Source organism: Myotis lucifugus, unplaced genomic scaffold, assembly GCF_000147115.1.
Source record: "Myotis lucifugus unplaced genomic scaffold, Myoluc2.0 scaffold_126, whole genome shotgun sequence".
NCBI classification, from domain to species: Eukaryota; Metazoa; Chordata; class Mammalia; order Chiroptera; family Vespertilionidae; genus Myotis; species Myotis lucifugus.
Genome location: NW_005871174.1, coordinates 1,676,087 through 1,693,773, shown reverse-complemented (window position 1 = coordinate 1,693,773; position 17,687 = coordinate 1,676,087).

Sequence of the window (17,687 nt, the reverse complement as noted above, 5' to 3'; positions counted from 1 at the left end):
GGTGAAAAAACGAAGGTCCGCTGCTGGAGGGCTAAGAAATGTCATATCCTGCCCTAGCCGGTTTTGCTCAGTGGATAATGCCTTGGCTGCCTATGGAAGTTCTGGGTTCAATTCTGACCAAGAGCATGTACCTAGGTTGCAGGCTCCTCCCTGGCCTGGGCCCAGGTCAGGGTTCATGCAGGAGGCAACCAATCAAAGTGTTCCTCTCACTTTGATGTTTCTCTCTGTCTTTCCCTTTCTCTTCCACATTCTCTAAAAATCAATGGAAACATATCCTCAGGTGAGGATAAAAAATAATAAAGAAATTATTATTATATGAAAGACATATCTTGAAAATGCCTAAAGAAAGTTGTCATTTTTTCATGGTGAAGGGACTGGAGTCCTTGTTGATGAAAAAACCTTGTTGGCTGCGGTGACTGGCAGTGGCTGCAGCAGCGGGGTGATGGGGCTGCTGCCTTCCCCTGATCAGCCTGGTTACCTCCCACAAAGGGAGGCCAGACTGTGGCTTAGGCCCGCTCCCCAAGGGGAGCAGGGAGTGGGCCTAAGCCGTCACTAGGACATCCCCTGAGGGCTCCCAGTATGTGAGAGGGGGCAGGCTGGGCTGAGGGACACCCCTCCCCAGTGCATGAATTTTGTGCACCAGGCCCCTAGTGTGTGTATGTATATATATATATATATATTGAATAAAGGCCAGTGACGAAGGTCCTAAGGTCCTAAGAGGTGTGGTCTTTCCACACAGGTTATCCATTATGATTAAGCTAGTGCTGGCTGAAGTTTAACATCAGTACAGATTGTGTGAATTACTTTGTTACTTAGAGGTAACAAGGTACATTAGGAGAATGCAGAAAAATGTCATTAGTGCGTCTTCATACATAATGTTCTAGTATGAAATGTCCGTGTTGGCTTCTACAGGTTATCTGTGTGTGGATAATTTATGAAGTTATCTGGCTTAAAAAGGAGAAGTAGAACCTGAATGTACTGTGGTGAGCTGGCACAGCCATGGCATACTCAGCCCCAGGACACCTTATGTGCCATGCCAGCTCAGCCAGGTTCAGTGACCCTGAGAGGAGGTGGTGAAGGATGGAGAAAAGACAGACAAGAGAAGAATATGGGTCTGGGTGGGATGCTGTCCTCTCTGATGGAGAGCTAGCGCCAACTCCATGGACTACAAGCCGTGTCTTTATTTAAAAGCCAGATTCCACGAGGCAAAGTAAGGGTGTGACCAAGATGTTTACAACATTCTCCTGGGTTTCAGTCCTACTCAATTACATGCACCTGAACTCTATCAAGCCCATATCACTCAGGCACGTGGGGCCATATGTTCGGACCATAGGTTCAAGCTTACAACTATAGCTGTTGGTGATAATTGTGCTGGGAGGGCTCTGCCCTCCAAGCTGGGACTTGCACGTGGCCATGAGAGCACTGTGCCCTCTCATTTGTCCAAGGCTTGAACCTGTCCAAACACTGTAGCCGCTCTCCACAATGTACTTCTGATTTTGTTGCTAAAATATTAGGGTAATGGCATTAACAATAAAAGGTAATGGAGAGGCAAAGAAGAGGTAAGGAGAGAGAGGAGCCCAAAACTTGATAAGAATAATTCGAATTCTAAAATCCCCTTTCCCCACCCCATTCAACATCCATAGGCTTACAAGGTTCTACAAGAGTCTCCCACATCCATTCCTTCTCAGACAGTGTGGGTCAGCTTCTAGATCTGCCAGTTTTCTCCATGGTGATTTTGTTAATTGAGAACAAGCTGCAGCCCAGTGTGCTGGGTGTCAGATCCTATGCTTTCCTTACTTAAGTACAGGGTGAGCAATCTCTCTGTGCCTTCATGAACATTAAGGTCATCCTCCCTGCCCACCTGCTTCTTAGTCTTTTGTATGAACTTTGATACAGGGTTAGTTTGGTGTTCTTTCATTCATTCAACAATTATTTTTACTGAGTGTCTGTTTTATAAGAATCTCTGTGCTAGGTGCTGATGATGCAGAGGTGAACAAAACACATTCCCTGTTTCGAGATGCCTCAGGGGGAGACAGATATATAAGCTCATAATGCCAGCATTATCTCAGTGTGTTTTTTACCAGGTTGCTATGGGAACACATAGGAGAGGCCCTTACCCCAGTCTGGGGAGAAGATGGTCAGGGGCGGATTCCAGAGAAAGAGGTGTTGGGCAGTGGAAGAGGATTTGAAATTAACTTGGGAACTGGTGGGAAGAAGGGAAAGGAAGAGTAGGAAAGGGGAGCTCACAGCAGTGATCAGTTTCTGCAACGGCTTAGAAGGGAGGAAAAGCATAACCAGTCTGGGGAAATGCAGGGAGTTTGATATGGCTGACGCATCAAGTGTAAGACTGGAGAACTAGACATAAAACAGAAAATGACGGGCATTTAAAGTCACAGCAAGAAGTTTGGACTTATCCTGAGGGCCATGGGGAACCACTGAAGGGTTTAAAATGGGGACTGAGAGATCTGATTTGCATTTTATAAGTCTCTCCAACTGAAGCGTCGGGAACAGATTGGAACCAGACAAGAGACTGACTAGATGGCCCTCACAGTAATCAGAGGAGAATGTGGAGGGCCTGGCCCAAGGGAGGAGCAGGGGGATGTTGAGAAATGGTAGACACAGCAGGATGTGGTACTGATTGGACGTGGGATGGGAAGAAGAGGAGCCAAGGAGGATTCCTGGGTTCTGATGACAGTGTCCTATCTGCTTCCCTGTGTGCTGAATCCTTGAGATCTGCAATTACCACTAGAATTTTATCTTTCCTTTTCCTCTCATTTTATTATTTTTTTATTTTATTTGTTCTTCTTTTATAGGAGAAAATAACATTAATTCAGCTCTTGGCTGTAATATTCTTTCTAACTTTAAAAACCAATAACAGCACTTAAAGATGAGCCTCGTTAGTAGAAGAGTTGGAAAAAAAGATACTATTAATTTTTTTTTTCAGGGGGAAAAACAAAAACCTATGCCATATGCAGAAAAGTTTCCAATTAGGTTAATGTACCTTAAACTGTATTAGTAATTAAGTGCTTTGGGTATTAAAATACCTAATCTAGCTTCAGGCTGTTTTTGATAAATCCTTTGACATTTTCCCCGTTGAGGGGGAGAGACAAAGCAGAGGAGGGCCTCGCCTGGGATTGCAGAGCTCTTGGCTCTATTCCCCAGCTTTTAGCAGCTTACTCTGTGACCTTGGTAAGGCTGCTTTAGGTCCCCAGCCTTGAGTTGTCCTATCTGTACAATGGCCAAAAGAAAAGAAAGAAAAGAAAAGAAAAGAAAAGAAAAGAAAAGAATAGGAAAGAAAAGAAAAGGGCAACATGTAAATAACTTCCCCTAATGCAGGGCTTAGAACACAGTAGGATAGAGCTATTTGGTGGGGATGGAGTGTGGAGCTAATTTTGGTTCGTTTTTTATGTTATTTATTCTACTGAGGGACATATTAATCTGTAATTTACATAATACTTGATATTTCTGGCATGTGCACATTAACATAAGGAATTGGCAGATTAGCAATCCAAGACATCCACACAAGATTCAAGAGCTATAGTAACTCAACCAAGTCATCAAGAGCCTAAGTTCCTTCTGTACTTCCATTCTGATATCTTTAGTATTTGCTTATAGCCGGATAGAGGCTGTACCTTCCATGGTCATGTGTATATTTGGCAGGAAAAAAAGTGAGAAGTTTGGTGCCGGCTTCATTCCTCCCGTTTGTCAGGAAGCAAACCACTTTCCCAGAAGCACTGCCATAGCTGCCGGGGGACGCCCACCAACAGAACAGCAACCACCCCATCCTCTGCCCAGATCCCAGGGGAGCTGGGAGAGTGAGTAGGAAAGCGCTGCGGAGCTTTTACTGCTTCCACAGTGAAAGGGGGCAAGAGAGAAGGGGATGGGAAGAGGTGTTGAGTGAGCCAATCAACAGCATCTGCCACACCTGCTAAACAGAGCACCATCAAAAGCAGGAGAGTGGATCACTTCTCAGGAAGGAAAGCATCGAAGATCAGGCTGGAGCAGAGGCTCTGGAAAGGCAGCCCCCACTTGGGAAATGGCTTCAAATTTGGTGGGAGCTTTTGAGTAATTTCTTTGGTCCGAATTTGTGAACACCCGGTCCACCCCAGAAAGTGAATTACAGGGAAATCTGATTTCCTATCTGGCAGGTAGGCCTGGCAATAAATATAAAGCACAAGCAGAGACTGGAAAGAGAGAAAGCCATAGCCACAAAAGTGGGAGCCAATTCCTGAAGAAGCTTAGTTGATCTCTGACCCCTCACACTTGTTCATTGTGGAGTGTGATGGGGAGGGATGAAGCCCAGGATAGAAATATCAAATTGCTCATTTGTGTGATGTCCTTGAGAGAGTTGCTGACCCCGCATTTGGGGACACAGGGATAAAGGGACAGTCCAGTTGAATGTGTTCCTGATTCCCACATTGCTTGGCCCTTCAATGCACATCGATCCTCTACCACTTCCCTGGAGGGAGCATCCCTCTGCTTCTAACAAGACGGCAGGGCTTGTTCGGGTGTTTTCTCCATCAAATTTGAATAAGGTCTCAATTTTCCTTTTCAGGTCATCATTTAACAAGATTTATTGTTCCTGCTTATATGCTTCAGGCAGCCTATTAGGACATTAGGAAAAATCTGCCCACCGCTATTTTTTTTTCTTCAAATCTGGAAACTAAACATGCAGAATTGCAATTTCTAATTTTAGAGAGGAGGGACAGCTCCCTGGTCTGACCACCCACCCACACCCCCTCTGATCTTTGGCCTCTGATCCCTCAAACTGGAAAGCTTGGACTGAGCTGTGGCTGGTGAGTGTCTCAAACTACAGACCACCTTGCCTTTGAAACCTCACCATCTTGTCAAAAACCTGTTTAAAAAGTCAGCTTTCTTAGATTGTCACCTCTCCTTTCCTCAACTGAAATGTTTTCTCAAGGAGGAGATTGTGTTTTCAGATGTCCCAGTCTGGCTCAGGGTCCCAGGTAGATTCTGTGGGGCAGGGTGAAACACGTAACTCCCACATGCTAGGGTAAGGCAGGGGCTCTCGGCCAGAGATCAATGAGAAGAAGCAGACTCCTTAGCTGCTGAAAGTGAACTGGCAACTCAATTTCAAGGACACAGGAGAATTAGCAGGGAGGCTCTGACTACAGAGCAAAGCCTTGTCTGTGTATTTTTGCATGCGTTTGTGCCACTACTAATCTGTCTGCTTGCGATGCAATAGCCCAGGTCCTTTACTAGATTGAGTGTATCCAGGAGAAGAGAAGCAAGCCCGCACACAATTAGGACGCATTTCTAAACAATGCAGCAAGTGAAAGTTGAGTTAATAAGCACCGAATATATCTTCACATCACTCTGCTCTAGGGACTCAAAGCCATGTAGATCATACTCTGAAAATCCACCACAGAGGTACCATGATGCCCTGGATGAAGTTTACATATCAATTGTTCAAGAGCTTCATCAACTCATGGTGACAGTTTCAAGGCCTCTGGCATCATGATTACCCAAACCTGTTTAACACAAAAGGTCTGATTCCACTCTCCAATTCTTGCCAGAAATGACAGAAACACCAGAAGAAGCAAAAGTAGAACAGGAATTCTAAAGGTATTCTCCTTGTGACTGGAACAGAGTATCGGATAGTCATCCCTTTCCTCTGCTGATTTCCTGTAGCAGGGTTGCAGAGGGAGGATGAAGTTGGGGCACAGTTCAGTGTAGTTGGGAAAATAGGGGTCTGCTTCAGTCCTACATAGACACCCTAATGTAGTCGCAGTAACATGTCCTGTTCTTCTCTGAGAACTTCACCATCTAAGGGTCTAGGCCAGTGGTCGGCAAACTGCAGCTCTCGAGCCACATGCGACTCTTTGGCCCCTTGAGTGTGGCTCTTCCACAAAACACCACGTGTGGGCACACATGTACAGTGCAATTGAAACTTCGTGGCCTATGCGCAGAAGTTGGTATTTTGTGGAAGAGCCACACTCAAGGGACCAAAGAGCTGCATGTGGCTCGCAAGCCGCAGTTTGCCGGCCACTGGTCTAGGCCACAACAATTTTGAAGAGCCTCTCAGGTGAGGGAATGAGCCTCTGTGATTCTATGGTTCAGGGTTAATTGGCACCCAGCTCTGTAGTAAACTTAGGGAGAATGTCCTCCCTCTAGGAGTCTTCAAATGTCCCTCACATTATTAGGACATGATAGCGTTATCTTGAGAATTCCTGACTCCTCACTCAACTCTATGTCTTCTAATAGGTACATCTGAGTTAAATGAACATTTATTTTCCCTGATATATACCTATTTAAAGTCTAGAAAACAGGATTGATACAAAAAATTTTATTCACCTCATTGGTCAGTTTTGTTTTTGTGTTGTGGTTTTTTTTACGCTTGTCTATAGTCTACACATTTTATTATAGTGGCTGAATTCTTTTTGAGTGATGAACATCATTCAGGAAGATGAAATTGCTTATTTATGGCTCCTTTCTGGACTGGTCAGCAATCTTGACTATACTATTGTACCCGCACTAGCCTTCTCAGTGGTCTCAGGGACTCTCTAAGTTTTCTGCTGTCGGCACTCCCAGACAGGCTGTGTGCCTGGCCTCTGGGGTTTAGGGCAGTAGGCTTTAGCTTTAGGATGAAGAGCTGCTAGATTTTTTTTTTTTTCTTTTTAGAAATGAACATTAAAGTCCTACCTATTTAGGGGCAGTTTTACAGGCTGTTTTTCCTGGTGGCTGTAGCTCCCCCTGCTGCTCAGCTGGGGGCAAGAGAGGCCAAAGGAATCTAAAATGAAGTAAAAACTACCTGGAGTCAAGTGGGCCCAGGAGCCAGCAAATGAAGGCAGTTAGCTTCAGCTCAAGGGTCTAACAGTGGTTCTCAACCTTCTGGCCCTTTAAATACAGTTCCTCATTTTGTGACCCAACCATAAAATTATTTTCGTTGCTACTTCATAACTGTAATGTTGCTACTGTTATGAATCATAATGTAAATATCTGATATGCAGGATGGTCTTAGGCGACCCCTGTGAAAGGGTCGTTCAACCGCCAAAGGGGTCACGACCCACAGGTTGAGAACCGCTGGCTAGGACCTCAGACATGCCTGGTAGGAGAAAAGGTGACGATTTAGGAAGGCAGGTGTAGGTCTTTGAGGGTGGAGGTGCAGCAAGAGAGGGGGATTATATTTTAAACGTGGCCCTACCAACTGTTGGTTAAAAACAAAAAAATACAAAGAAAAGAAAACCTTGGTTTCACACCACTGTGATTAACTAGCAAGTTCTCCCCTCTATCTTATGCTTTCTCCCAGATGACATTGCATTTCTGTCTTCTAATATCAGCTCTATCAGCTATTTGTCTGGGGGTGAGTTACATAATCTCTGCATGAGTTTCCTGATCTGATCATTTTTTTCATTGATGACTCAATGGAAAAAAAAGTATATATTGATTGCCTGGTACTTGTATAGAAGTAGCCACCACATGTCGGCTGTTATTATTATTCTAGTTAGTATTATTTTTTTTAAGTCATTGTTTCTCACACTTGGCCACACATTGGAGTCACCTGGGGAATTTTTAAAACTACTGATACCTGTCTACTAGTCCTAGATTCTGATTTCATTGACATGGAATATGGCTGGAGCTCTGGATTTTTTTAAAGTTCCTGGAGGGTTGTAAGACACAGGAAAGTCTGAGAACCATTGCTCCAGGGCCCCTCATATCCCTCCTCAGAGACCAATGTTTCACAAGGAGATGGACCCTGGTGCTAGGTAGAGGGGCTTCTGTAGTGTCAGACTAGCTCTGGAGCACCAAGAAACGCTCTAACTCTTTGCTAAAGTGTGGTCCCAGGTCAGGGTCAGCATCATCTAAATCCCTTGGGAGTATTTTAAACTCTCAGGTCCCACCTCCGACCTACTGGATCAGAATTTTCACCTTCACAAGGTCCCCACGTGATCTTGATTGGCACTCACAGTCTCTTTGAAAAAGGCATGGTCTAGCTCCCCCGTTTTCTCTCCCTCTTGCTCTGGTTTCTTTTATTTACCACAGAGAATAGTGTTGAGTATTTGTGACAAGGAAATATCCTGGGTTGGGGGGTGGGGGTGGGGGGACAAAAAAAATCCTGATGTTTATTTCAATAATCTCTTCAAATTCAAATCTCCTTAGAGTTCATTTTTTTCAGCTGCCAGATGTAGTTTAAGTTTTTAATACCTGTCTCAACTCACAAGCACCCACTTTATGTCTGCTGATAGATGTGTACTGGGCCTCTCATGTAGATTCTAAAAATATTCCTTCCAGGACTAGTGCAAATGCCTCGATCGGGCCCGCATTGGTCTATTGTTGAGTCAGGGAGTCTATTTGAGAGAGGATCTTTGGTAGATCATAGCTGTGAGACCAAATTTAGAGAAACATTATTATTTAGTAGAGGTTCAGAAAGGAAATAAAGTCGTCCATTAGAACCTGGTCATTAAGGTTAATAGTAAACCATAAAATGAATGGAATGTTGGCCCTGTGGACAGGTTCTCAAGAAAGACGACACAAATGTTAACCAACATGTGGGGAGATGGACAGGAGACAGGGAATGGAGTAGAGTGAGTGACTTAGGAAAGAGACTACATCTCAAGAGGAATGTAGCTTCTATGATATTGGCCTAATTCTATGACTTTAACACTTATTCCTCTTTCCCTCCCAACTTCCAGGCCTCCCTCCCTCCCTCATCTGTGTTTCAAAAAGAAAAAAAAATTAAACATGAGTTTTAAAAGATACATATTGAGATAGAAATAATACAAGAATTACGATTGCTGTCTTCACTTTTTTCTCTCATATTCTTTCTAGAGGCACGATGTCCTCTTTATGAGGCTTTTATGGCTATAAAAGATTCAGAGGAAGACACTGAAACCAAATCTGTAAACGTGCAAGGCTCCTGGTTTGGTGGGGAGGCGGGGGGAGAATGGGGGAGACACAAATTGCAAAGAGCAGAATAATCAGATACAGAGGGACTTTGATCTTCTGGAGACCTAAGCTAATAGATGTTAAGTGCAGTTCAGTGGAAGTAATAACCCATGAAGAAAACAAAATCTACAAAATGATAAAATGCTGCAGTCTACTGATCAAGGAAGACATTGGAAAATTACTATGAAAGCATCCTTAGCCCAGCGGATCCAAGGTGAAGAAAGGGCTGCGTCTGCCAACCAGCAGCCAGACATTCCAGGCAGACTTAGCCGTCTCCCATTTTGTGGCCAGATTAACACTCTGTGGAACCTGAATGCTTTCTCACTGAAAAGGCATGAACTGGCACCATCATCACAGCTCTGGGCTTCACAATCTCCCCCAGTGACGCCACAGTGAATCACCCCACAGCTGGCCATGTGCTCTGTGGGAGCATTCCGGGACCCTTGTGACTGCTAATCCATTAGTGCTGGCCTTTTTTTTTTTAAACATCAAGATACAAAACATGGTGATGGGGAAAAAATAAAATAAAATAAAATAAAAACTAAATAAATGTGTTTTTTTAAAAAAGATATAGGACATATAAGACATCATTCAGTAAATTAAAATCTTACCAAGCATACTATTTAGGAAAAAATTGGGAAATAGTAGACATTTAAATACAATTTAAAAATCCAGAAACATTACAAAAGGGAGTTCCTTAAGGCAAGTTTATGTAAGTAACATTTTATTAAGCGTATCCATTTATTGAGCAATGACTGCATTATATACGTTGTGTAAAATGGGGCAGAATTAGTCTAATCTGTCAATAGACCAAACTAAACTCTTATTATCTGAAGAAAATCTAAAACTTGAAGCAGTTAGATAAGTTTAGTCTGGACAGACTCTTTATTGTGAAAAGAATTAAAAACAAATGAATGACCCTCTCCCCCCTCAAAAGAAAACACCAGAAAATATGAGTTAAAAGTCAGGAAACTGGGAGAAAATGGAGAATGCATTTAGAAAGCCACACCTTCCTACATTTCATGTAATGGCTAATTAAACATATGGAATACATTATGTGAGCCACATATTAATGTGTTTGGATAGGGCGGGAGCAAACAGATGAAAATAAAAGAAAGCTCTGCGGTTGTCATCCAGGCATGATGTGGACAAGCTCTGCGGGGCACAAGCATTGGCTCATCTTTGAGAAACAGTGCACAAGAACATTTAAAAGCAACATTTTGCTTATCAAGAGAAAAATTGAAGTTGGCAAACCTCAGATAACAATATAGACTCGTATTATTGGTGGCCAAAAAGAAAAGATTTGTTCCAATGCATTTAAACCCTCGAGACTGTTTCCTCGTGTTGAAAAGGACATTGGTTAGCATCTACCTGTACCCTTATTAACCACTGTGCTGCCCTCCATGGAGATGTTTACTGAGAGACTGGCTCCTTCAAATGAATTTTACCTGTGGGAAAAAATGGAGGCTGGGCTGACCTGATGCCTAAGAGACTTAATGGAATATTAAAACTCCAGGTCTCCCAAAAGTGATTGGAAAAGGATACTTTATATAACATATGTATTTATTTTTTAAACAAGTTGAATCTTTGTTTTGAAGGCCTGTGGTACGGGGCTGGCTCCTTCTGCAGACAGACCGGGTGGTGAGGATGAGAACTCCCAGCCGCGGAGTTACCAGAACAGGCCTCAGCCCGCTGTGTCCTGCTGCCTCTCACCAACAACCGTCCTTATCTATTATATGCATATAACACAATTTAGACTAAGCATGCTGAGTGGATTAACTAATGATTGCAAACCACTTTGGAAATAGAAAATAGTCTAGACGTGCCCAGAATTACTAATGATTAGATAATAGACTGTCCTAAATTTTACTTTTCATTCAAATAAACCTTTGCTTGATGATGAAAGTTGTGCCATTAAATAAAAGTCTTTTTTTAAATAGAGGTTTTCACGGTATTTTCATTTGAGTTGAATTTCTGTTCTTCAGACCCATATTTCTGCCAATTTCTATCTCTTGTGCTTTCTCTGGCACAACTGAAAGAACAAAGTTAATAACAGAGAAAGGACAAGCTTTAAAAAGTGCTGCATTTATCGTCAGTTGTAATTCTGCTATTAAATGGTCTTGGCATTTGGGACATTCTTCTCAATTTTACTTTTTTTTTTCTTGGAGAAAAAAACAGAAAACATGGAATTTATACTAAAAATAATCATTCTCTACCTTTTACTTTCTAAGTCTTTTCTCCTCTTGCATTCAGTGTTGGGCCTCCTACCCTCTATAGGATAATACAGGATAAATGCTGAGCCTTTGTTTCCCCTTATCTTTTTTAGAAAGATCTCTCTCTCTCTCTCTCTCTCTCTCTCTCTCTCTCTCTCTCTCACACACACACACACACGCACATGCATGTGCGTGCCATATTTGTGATTTGTTGTAAAATTATTTTTCACTCTGAATACTGCTTGTGGAACAGATTGAATATTTTACCATCCAAAACCCACAAAGAGAAAACTCCTACTGTGGTCTTCAGAATTTCCATTCAGTTGATTAGCCTGCCAAGTCCAGTGACCAGTACCGCCACTCCTGATGGTGGGGAGCATATGGTACTGCTGTGAATAGTTTTGCTCTCACTGCTGTGAAATCCCACGCCCTCCCACAGAATGTGTTCGGAGAAGCAAATGGTAAGTGTCGCTGTTCAGCACAGCTCTGTCTCTGCCTGTGGAACACAGTCCTTTCAACAACAAAATGAAGAGACAACTGCAGGTCTTCACAGGCTCTGGTTTAGTACTCAGCTCAGGGGTTAATGGTCACCCGTTACTGTTAACTACCCATTCTTCTCCGGAAGGGAGGGTTAGCCTTTACACATCCTGGATTTATCGGGATCCACATGGTAAACCGAGTATCTATCACTTTTGCTTGTTTTTGTCTTCCTCTTTCTTCTCCTCTTTCTAAAAAGAAAAGAAAAATCAAAGTGGGACACCATCTCTAAATTAGATTGGGGCTCTGAAGAGAGCACTGCTCTTGGAGTTAGAAAGCCTGTAGTATCAAACACTAACTTGTCTTGTAACTTTGAGCAAATGTTTGAATCTCTTCTGTGAAACAGAAGGCCTGAGCCCTTAACGCCCCTCCCAGTCCTAAGATTATATGTGTTTGTGTTGTGCAACCCATCCCACTGCTAACCTCATCTCTAGGAAAATCTCTTTCTAAATCACTCAAATTAATTATTATTTTTTGTTATATACTGTGGCTTCCAGAACTTACGTGATTGCATGTTTCTGAGACTATTCATCTCCACCGTCAAGTGGTTCTTTCCTATGTTTAGCACAGCTCTTTCCACTGCAATATAAGGCCACCTTTTCTCCTGTTTCTTGTGAAAACAGAGAGCACTCTTTGGAATCTTGCTTTAACAACTTTTTCTTATCTGTGCTTACTGTTACTCTCACTCTTTTATGTGGTGGCCGTTAAGATGCATGTTCTAATGTACTTATTGTCTCTGCTGCTCCTCCTCCGATCACGATCACCACTCTCCTGCTTTGCCAGCACACTGTATGCTGGCTGAGTGGCTCACTGGGGGCTGTTTGGAGGCCGGCCTGTGCTCCAGTGGGTGCCACATTCGCTGGTGTGCGCTGGGAGGTAACAGACGTTCATGCGCTGCTGAAGAGGGCTTCGGAAACTTAAGTCATAGACATGCTTCAGTGGAGGATGAGGATTTGCCCAGATGGGAAGCCTCAAGTGCTGAGACACTTGTACATCTACTTATCTTGAGTCTCAATGATGTTGTTTATAAGTGAGCTATTCAAATGGAGGGAGAAACCCACAGAGAAGGAAAAATAGCAGGTTGGAGTGATTATGTGCAGGAGGAGAGGCCCTAGTAGAAGTCCAGTGGGAAAGAAGGAAGGGAATAAAATTAAGAATGATTAATGACAGATCTCTCATGGTTTCATTGGATCCAAGGGACAGGGCAATACAGAATAAGAAACACTTGATTATAGGAAAGAAGCATGAGTGTGAAGGAAAATACATCAATCTACAGATGTGGATGGGCTCTGAGGATGGGAAAGAGTCCTTCAAGAGCCAAAAGGAGCTTGTCCTCCTCCTATCCCCTGGAGAGACCCTGGCTGGCATGGCATTTCCTCCGGGTCTTTGGGAAAATCCCTCCAGCTTCATTCTAGCCAGGCCAAACAGAGCAACTGTGGCATTAAGATGAGAGTGAATCCTGGATAATAAATTTCAACTTTCAGGAAAATTTAATTTAGGGACACAGGCACCCCTCCTCCTAAATGTGCCCTTAAAAGTGCTATAAAGTGTGTGTGTGTGTGTGTGTGTGTGTGTGTGTGTGTGTGTGTGTGATGTGTGTGTGATGCTCAGTTTCTGCCTGAGAATCAGAAAACAGATTTTTAGTTGCATGAGGACCCAGTTTTACTCTCCCTCCAACCCACTCACTCCCATTTCCCACCTCTTCCACATCAACTTTAAATTGTTATAATGTTTAAAGCTACTCAATCTGGGTAATAATGATATCTACCATTTATGAAGTTCTTAATATGTGCCAGCTCTTTACGTGAATTTTCACATTTAATCCTCACAGCAATAGGCGAGGTAGGCTCAAACATTTACATAATGCTTTATAAATGTCAGACAATATTCCAAATGCTTAACATATATTAATGTAATGAGGTACCATTATTATATGTTTTTAACATAGGAGGAAACTGAGGCACAAAGATGTAAATAGCCTATCCAGAAAGAGCCACTAAGTGGCAGAGTCAGGATTCAATACTCATATCTGAGTTATCTCATTAGATTGCAAGCTCCACAAGAATATAAATTACATGCAGTTTTGTTGTCATATTTTCAGTGCCTGGAACACAGTAAACACTCATCCCTATTGGTTAAATGATTGAATACAGAGCCTAAACCATTACTATCTATGCAATAGTAGCACCCTGAGCAAACAGACTTTCCCCCAAATCAAGGAAGGGAAATGCCACCAGATAAGAAATAACACTAAGGAAATCATCCTTCATGCAATCATCCTTCATTCAACATATATTATTGAGCAGCTACTATGGGCCAGGCCTTAGTCTAGGTGCAAGTGCCACTTTCTCTTTTGAGAGGGCAATGTCACATGACTGGCTTGAATACCTCCCATATCCAGGCAGGTTTGCCTCCAACTTTCCTCCCATTGCTAACACAATGCACCTGGCAACATGGAAGGGTGGTTCTGATCCCTTGCAAGTGACTCTAAGCCTTATTTTGTTTGTTCTCCATCAGTCTTAGGCTTGCAGGACCCACTGGGGATAATGGACTCGATGGTGGGGAGAGCATGGGGCTGCATGTAGCAGATCTCAGAGGGAGGGACTGCAAATTGGAGGCATTTTATTGTTTTCTCCTTTTTTTACTCTGAAAACTTTTCAAAAGGAGAGATCTATTTGAGTGGTTTGCAAAATCCATCTTAAGGTCAGCTCTAATTAAGTTGGGGCCTGGCAGCTATGTGATTTCAATGTTGTTACACAGCTGCCAAAGTTGAGCTAGGTGCCCACCTTCACCATCAGTAGTGAGTCCTGGGCTGCATGTACAGCTCCTGTAGCTGCTCAGACCAACTTGGCATCTATGCAGTATGGTTTAGTGCCAAAGAGAAAAGCTGTCTTACACTTTGGTTATAAGAGATGGAAGAGCTCAGAATGTTATGTTTTGATAAATTTTCGTAAAACATGGTTGTCCATTGTGTCACATAATAGGTACTTAAATGACCTATTTCTCTTTAATTCTGTATTAGGATATATTTTTAGCAACAGAAGATCAAATCAACATAGTGCCTGGCATATAACAGACTTTCAGTAAATTTGTATACAATGAAAAGAGCACATGTGTCCAATGACATAACAAAGAAAGTGAAGAATCCCTGGATTTTCTATTAATTAATAAGATAAAAATATAGAAAATTATTTCTCTGGGACTAGTTGTTTCATCTAAGAAACAAATAGATTAGATGAGTTCTAAAATTTGTTCCTGTTCTTAAATTATGCAGTTGAAATTTTGCATAGAGGCAGTATTATATAATTAAAAGAACAGAAACAAAGCCCAGAGTCCAGACAGGATTTAACTCCAGACTTTGTCACTGACCAACCATTAAAGCTTAAGCATGGTACTCAACATCTCCAAGTCACAATTTCTTTACCTGCATAATAGGAATGTTCAAAGGCATTTTGTAGGACTGTAGACAGGTAATGAGACAATAAGTCCATGTTTTGGAATATAGAAGGCTTAAGTAAATGATAATTAAAAAATGAAAACCTGTTGAATTTAAATTCCATTCTTCCCTGTAGAAAAGTGCTATAGCCATTCCAGATGGACTGAGTTAGTGGCTCCATTTCTTCCTGTATCTTTGCTGATTGACATGTGACTTTACAGTCCTCTCCCAAGCCTTGACTCTGGGCCTGGTTAAGTGACTTGCTTGGCCAGTAGGATGCTAGCAGATGTGATACAAGCAGAGTTTTGAAAAGCAACTGGACCCAGTCTTCTGTGACTCTGCCATTGCCATGAGAAGGACAATGCCTAAACTAAACCACAGGTCCTGAGAAGGAGACACATGACACATGGAACAGAGCCACCTCTAGGCTAGGCCAGCCAAATCTCAGTTAACTCAACCCACAAGAGCTAAAGAAATGATTGCTTTAAGTCATCAAATGTGGAGTGGATTGTTATGCTCTAGTTTTATGGCACTAGCTAACTGATATCACAGAAGATGGGAGTCATAGACATTTATTTTAAAATTGGAGTTCATTGGTGAAATTTGAAAATATATTTACTTTTCCATATTGGGCAAATCTTCATAAAATATACACTTTTGGGTAAAATTTTAGGAGAAGGAAGATAGAAATTTGCTAAATTATCCTTTTGGCTCAAATGAGAGTTTTAATAGGGTCTGAAGCATTTTAAATTGCTAAATTATGAATGTTTGAAAACTTGCCATGAGGTCTGAGTATTCCAACTTTAATTTTAGATTTGGGAATTTTTTAACAGGGAGGGACTTAATACGTGTGGGTCCAAATCTGATTACAGAGTATGTCTGTACATTGCTTAGTACTATTGTCATTTTGTAGAACCCAGACATTTTGGTAATGGTTTCGTTCAGATTAATGAGGCTTTAAAAATACAGTATCAAAAGGTGGTCCTGGATGGGTCAACTTTGTTTACAAGGTTAGACACGTCTCTTAGAAGGACGGACTCTGGCAGAAACCAGTCCTCTCTGAATCACCACAAGTAAGTAAGTTAGTGTGCTCGTGTATAAAATAGAAGCCATGTTCTTCTAGGCATTAGGACTGGGAGGTAAGCTTCTTTAGGGCAGGGATGAGAGCAACTATTCATAACACCGGGCATGTGATTGCTTACTTAGCAGAAGGTGAACACTGTTGTTGAAGGAGAGCAAGTTAAAACCTGCTTCTCATTATTTAGGATCTAGACCAAATGTTACTCCACCTGGAAGAATGAGTTCCTTTGCCATCTGTGTTCCCCTGGGACCTGTCAGGCCCATTTCCATGACTGACTGCCATGAGGCTGTAAGCTCTCAGGGACAAGAGACACGTTACACTCCTTGTATGTCCGCAATGTGTACCAAGGTACCTTATACATAAATGAGCGTACTAAGCTATGGTTAAATGAATGAATGATAATACTGCCCCAATTCTTGAATGAGGAAGCTGAGGGTCAGAGAGATGAACTAGTTTTCTGGAAATCACACAGCTGGATAGAGCTGGGCGTTAAATTTGAACTCAGGTCCAGGTTAATCCACAATCTGTTTTACTATAACAAACTTAGATTTTACTCCTGTGGCAATAAACAAAATAGTAGAAGTAAATTACAAAGCACAGTAACAGATGTTGAATAAATGTTACTTACCTTTTTCATGTCTTACTCTGTTATAGGAATTCCACCATTGGAGATTTATCTCTCTTCTCCAGAATTACTTTTTCTTAGAAGTCATCAACTTATTGTTGTTTGAAGGAAGTGAAAAATAAAGTATCCTAATAGTGTAATGGCTAATTTATGGCATTATATATCAATTGGACAATTATATGGTCATTAATAACTATAAGAAGAATTCTATGAAAATGCATTATATGTATTTTTTAAAGCAACATTCTTTTTTAATATATGCAGTATATTTGCAGTACTATCACAATGCTTTCAAACCAAAAAAAAAGTAGTTATTGTAAAACAACAGGAAAGAAATGTTAGAAGCAGGTTGGCAGTACTCATCTCCAAATGATAATAATAAGAGTGCTTTTTGCCATCTTTTATTTTCCTGAAATTTTCAAATTTTACATAAAAAGCATGTCTTACTTTTACATATTGAAAGGCTTTTACGATGGCCTCTATAGTGCCTTTTCTGTTTCCCAACCTGTCTTTGATAGATGCACCACAATCACTGTTTTGCCTCTACTTAATCAATGATCCCATAATGCTATCATGGTGTCAGTAACCCTATATTGTACTGACTTGTTTCATATTGACATTTCCTGTTACCTGACTGTGAGTTTATTAAGAGCAGGGATTGTCCGGTACTTTGGCCTATCTCCAGCACCTGGCTAGTCCACAATTCATAGTAGGTTCATAAATATTTGCTAAATGAATGATATTTTTCATGACTAAATTTATAGTTTGTACTATGACCTCCATGAAAGGGATAGTAGGAGAATGTGTATATTTATATGTGTGTATTTCAGCAGAGCCAGAGCTTGCAAACACTGTAATACATGTTTCACATGTCTTACTTACTTTTGC